Here is a 5,989-nt window from a genome sequence, read left to right on the forward strand (position 1 = left end):
TTCATTTATGTAGGGTAAGTTCCTAGAGGTGAGATTGCTGGATAATGTGGTAAGTGTATCTTTGACTTTATAAGAAACTGTCAAAACATTTCCTGAAGTGGCTGTACCATTTTGTATTGTGATCAGAAATATATGAGAATTCCAGATGCTCTGCATCCTTGTCAGTTGTCAGCACTTGGTATTGTCAGTTTTATTTTCTAGCCATTCTAGTGGGTGTGTAATGCTATCTCCTTGTGGTTTTAATGTTAATTTCCCAAATGACTAGAAATGTTGAGCATGTTTTAATATACTCTTTTACCATACGTATATCCTCTTTGGTTTAGTTAATGCATTTTGCCCATTTTTAATGGGGTTGTTTTCTTATTATTGAGTTATGAGTTTCTTTATATATTTTGGATACAAATCCTTTGCTCGGTATGTGGTTTGCAAATATTTTCTTCTAGTCCGTAGCTTGGAAAAGTTGTGGATATTACTAATCTGTTATTAATCCTGTCTAGTGTAATTTCTTAGAAATTACATAATTTTCATCTCTTGAAGTTTGATTTGGGTCTTCTATTTTTTAATCTTCCATCCCTTAACTTTTTGAACATATGAAATACTGTTATAACTCTTTTAATTTTCTTGTGTACTAATTCTAACATCTGTTTATTTGGGGGATTGCTTTTGATTGGTTTCTTCCCCCCCCCCCATTTTGGGTTGTGTTTTCCACTTCTTTCCATGCCTCGTAATTTTTGATTGGATACTAGACATTGTCAATTATATTTTGTTGAGTGCTGGACAACTTTGTATTCTTACAAACATTCTTGAACTTTATTCTGAGACACAATTAAGTTACTTAGAAACAGTTTCATCCTTTCAGGTCTTGCTTTTAAGATCTATTAGGCAGGATGAGAACAGTGATTAGTCTAGACTTAATTTTCCCCACAAGTGACCCAAGATTCTTTTGAGTACTCTACCAAATTCCCTGCAAATTTTGAGGTTTTCCAATCTGGTTAGTGGGAACAGGCAGTATTCTTTGTCCTGTGTAAGCTCGGAATATTGTTTCCTCTAATCTCTTCAGTTGGTTTGTTCCGTGGCCTTGGGTAGTTTCCTAACATGCTTGCACTGATTAGTTATCTGTTGAATATTTAAGGGGGACCCTCTGCAGATAGCTGGAGTTCTCTCTTTTTGCACTTTTCTCCTTTCTGGTACTCACTCCTGCAGAATATAGCTGCTTTGTCTCTTTGGATCCTCAGCTTTGTCTTCTCAGTTCAGGGAGTTTTCCAGGCTGTGCTTGGGTTCTCTTTTCCTGCACCATATCCTGGAAACTCTTTCAAGGCAGTAATGTGGAGTAATCCTAGGGCTTACCTTGTTTGTTTCTCAGCTTTCCACATCAATGTCATTTGTTGCTTAATATCCAAAGTCTTGTAACCCGTTGTTTCATTTATGTTTTCATCTTTTTGGTTGTTTCAGTAATGAGAATAAATTTGATCCTTTTACTCCACCTTAACCAGCATCCTCCTAATAATTTTTGTTTGATTGTTTGATATTGTGCATGAAAAATTATAGAGATAATTTGATTCTCTGTACAGTGTTATTTTCTTATATAATAGTTTTACTTTAGTTTCAGGCTGGCAGCTGAAATTGGGGCAGTTCTCCTTAATATAATCAAGGATTAAACTGATTTGAATCTGAGAATGTCTTTTTGAGGGCTTATTCATTTATGATTCACCTTTTCCCTAATATATGGCCTTTCAGAGATTCCAGCTGAAAGGATGGAGTGTTTATCAAGGTTCCTTTTCCTTGGTGGACCCTAAACTCTAATTTCCTCCCAATCCCTTTGAGACTGTTGGAAGCACTGCACAGCTGCTGTCTATGAGTCATCACTTTCTGCTAAGCTTCTCAGCCTTTCAGCTGCTTTTTAAAAATCAGTAAATGCCTTGAAGGGAAAAGCAGCACTAAAATGTTGGTCTTTGTGTGTTTCTCATCTCTTTTTTATCTTGGCTTTCAAGTCATCATTGCATTGGTAGCTCTCTGATACTTTCAAATAGATTTTAAACAATATCTTACCTAGTTTTTTCTGTTTGTACTTAGTGAGAGAGTTGGTATGCAAGCTAGTCCACTTTTGCCAGAAATAGAAAATCTACCTTTTATTTTTTGTTGCTTACTTTATTTTACTTCATCAAAATGTTTAAAATTTGAATTCTATTCTGTAATAATAACTTCCACAGTTATTTATTGTTAGTTCTAAGTTCGTATGGATACAGTGTTCACCACCAGTCCTTTTATCATTGTGGTGCCACTTTTGAGCTCTTTATTTTGATTCAGTATTTGGTAGTTGGATTTTACTCACGAAAATTTTTCTCGAGGATGCTCCTTCCTGTGTTCCAACTGGCTTGATTTCTTTCCAGGTCTATTTGTGCAGCTGCTGTTCTTGAATTATTTATTATTTTCCTTGTTATATTTACTATTTCTTTAATATTATAGCTTTCTCTTTCTAGGCTTACATAGTCACATGCTGGAACACATCCTCTAAATTCCTGAAAAGGGTTTGGGGAGGTAAACTTTAAGTCCTTGCATGTCTGAATATGTCTTTATTCTGTTCTTACTCTTGATAGTTGAAGCTTTATCATTCCATTTCTTATGGAATAAGCATTTAGAGGTACTGATGAGAATTCTAAGGATAATCTTATTCTACTTCTTTTGAAGCAGTATGTTTTTTCCTTTTTGGTAACTTTAAGGATTTTTTTCTTTATTCTTGGTGTTCTGATATTTCACCACAATAGGTCCACACACACACACACACACACACATTTTTTTTTAAAATTCATCTTCCTTAGATTTGAGTGACTCTTTAAATACGAAAACTGGTGTCTTTTTTCACCTCTGGGGAATTTTCATCTCATTTTAAAAATTATTTTCTCCCCTCTATTTTTTTTTTAGCTCCTCTGGAACTTTCATTAGATAAATGCTGATATGTCTGGATCTGTCCTTGTTCTCTGAACTTTTCTTCACATTTTTATCTCTTTTGTTCCCCTTTTGTTCTGTGTTCTAAGAAAATCACTCAGAAAAACTTGTTCTCCAGCTAGAGTTTTTTGATATTCAAATTTTTATTTTCCAATCTTTAATTGGTTTGTTTCTTAACAGCCAATTTTTGTTTCATGAATGTTATAGCCTCCCTAATCTTCCTCCAGATATTAATTATAATTAATTTTAAGTCATCTTCTATTTGCTACATCTACCTTTAGTAATTTCAATGTAAGTCAGGGCCTTATGTGATCCATTTATTGCAAGGAATCCATCCAAAGAAATCTAGGTCAGCAGCTAAAATTCATGACAAGTAATTTGCAGCTTTACTTTGTCTCTTGAGAAGAGCCAAAGAGGAAATGAATTTTTAATGCATACCTAATATCTTAAATATTCCTTCTACCCAGTGCTGCTTCCCCAATACACTTTCCACTACTGGCAAGAGATCTCTGCAAATCTCTCCCACTGTCACTTTCCAACCCTCCAAAAGCCCCCCTCTAATATCTAGTCCATACAGCTTTTTTTTTTCTTTTCCATCTTTGCCCATCTTTTTTCAACTTGAAATCTCCAGTTTATTTACTTTTTAAAAAATTTCTTTCTTTTGGATTCTCCACAACAAAGGCAGCCCAGGAACTATAACATGAAGAAAAGTTTACTCTGTTAGAAACTGAACATAGTGAGGGAAGATAGTGAATAGTCATACTACAAAATTTTTGTCCCTGTTACACTTTTCCTAAGGGAGTATTTGAAAGTTTCTCTAAATAGAATCCCTGTATTTGATAATGGCACCCAGAAACTACTTCTCCACTTCCGTCTCCATCCTTCTCCTTTTGGGGTGAGTTTAATTACTGTCTTGGCATCCTGGAGGCCCTGTCAGTCTGAGCCTGACTGAATTCGTCATGATTCCTTCTCACAAACTTCAGAGCCAGGGAGTGGCAGACACACCACGGTTTCTGCACTGTGTAATGTGGAAATGAGGATATACTCACCAAGTAGTTACCTTCCTGTTTGCAGGATGACCTTTTGTTTTATTTTAACAATTTAAAGCAAAACCAGGGCCTATAGAACCTCCTAATGTTTGGAGGTAACATTTTAGGTTTCATCTCACATTTGTCTGGGTTTTCAAAATGCCAGAGACTGAGTGGCCAAAAACTCATCTGCCAGCCCCACTTTGTAACTCATCCTGTACAACTGAAAGCAAATGAGTGGGTGCAGACTTACAGCTGAACCCTTGGGAGGGGGGCCTACTCAGGTTTCATACCCTGCTAATCCAAACCACTGGGATCTTGCTTGTCCTGGCTCTAATGTGTATTTTGAGTCACTTCTCTCCCTTAGATCTACACCAGAATCCTCCATCTAAGCTTTATTATTCAATCTTGCTTTTGGAGAAAAAATATGGTAATCTTTTCCTCTTCCTGAGATTAGCTGTAGGAACAGTGAGAATTCTGAAGATTGTGATGAAGTCCGAGGTGATTGAATACATCTTGACTATAAATTAGGATTAAACAGGCCCTTAATCTAGGTCAGAGGTTCTCAGTTTTAGCTGCGCATTAGACTCATCTGGAATCCTTTAAAAAGTTTCTCTGCACAGGACTCAGCCCAGGCCCATTGAAGGTGAATCCCTGAGGAGGCCAGGCACCAGTATTTTTAAAAGGCTCCTCAGCTGACTCAGTGTGCAGCCAAAGTTGAGAACCACTGCTCCTCGTGCTTCTGGCTTTTCTCACCTTGCTGGCTAGGTAGTAGATGCCCACCATCATGGTTGTTCCAGTCTGAAGAAACAGGAGTGCCCTTTCCCCTTCTGACCAACCAACACGTGCTGATACACTGGGCCTATGAATTGCAGCAGTTCTCCATTCTGCTATGTTCTATAGAGGTATGAGCCAGCCCTCAAAAACAAAAACAAGGCATTTGCATTGCACAGTTCAGGATCTCTGGGCTCCTGACTACTAACTGCGCTCACATCCCTGCGTTCCTGAGCTGGACCTGCGGCTTGAAGTCTAGACAAAGAAGCAACTAGCGTCAGAAGAAGCTATATCCATTACCACATGTGGTCTTTGGCCAGCAGGCAGGGAAATTAACCTGGAATTTCAAATGAGGGACTGTGGATCTGCAAAAGGATCCATCTGGCCCGGGTGGTCCCCATATTGGAATATAGCTGCTCCCTCTGCAGCGTGAACTGTCATGCTCTTTGAAGGACAGACAGCAAGGGCTTCCCTGAGCATAAAAGATCAGAAAATAAGAAAATATTTGAGGAGTGATGTCACTAAAATGGCAGAGTAGTTCATGGGAAGATTTGTATTATCTTTTATTTATTTGTATTTATAATATTTTGTATATATATATTTTATATAATATTATATATATATAATATATATTTTATTGTAATATTTTGTGTATATATATATTTGTATATATATAATATTTTTATTTATTTGTATTTATAATATTTGTATTATCTTTATTATCTGTTTTTCCACGAACTTTTTGAAGTACCTCGCATTTTCTTTTAAGTTCTTGAAAATATTCAACAGTTGCTTTACAGTTCTTGTCTGATAATTGCAACATCTGTGTTATCTTATGGTTGGTTTATTGACTATATTTTTTCTTGTGCATAGATTATATTTGTCTGTTCTTTACATGTCTGGTGATTTTTGATTGAATACTGGATATGGATGATATGTATAGAGACTCTAGATTCTGTTCCTCTGAAGAATGATTTTCATTCTAGCAGACAGATAACCTGGAGGGACTCAAGCTCCAAACTCTATCACCGCTGTGGGCTGCAAAGGATGAAATCACCACTCAATACTTTCAGTTTACATTTGCTGGTATTTTACTGGGCCTCTTGGGGTCTTTATCATGTTTTATTTTTAGACATTAGCCAAGGTTTTGGGTAAATTTTATACCCAAACATTGGGGCTTGCCCCCTCTGCAGCTCCTTTACTTTCAGAATTACTAACCTTCTGCTCTGCTGTCCCAAACT

Source organism: Cynocephalus volans, chromosome X, assembly GCF_027409185.1.
Source record: "Cynocephalus volans isolate mCynVol1 chromosome X, mCynVol1.pri, whole genome shotgun sequence".
Lineage (NCBI taxonomy): Eukaryota > Metazoa > Chordata > Mammalia > Dermoptera > Cynocephalidae > Cynocephalus > Cynocephalus volans.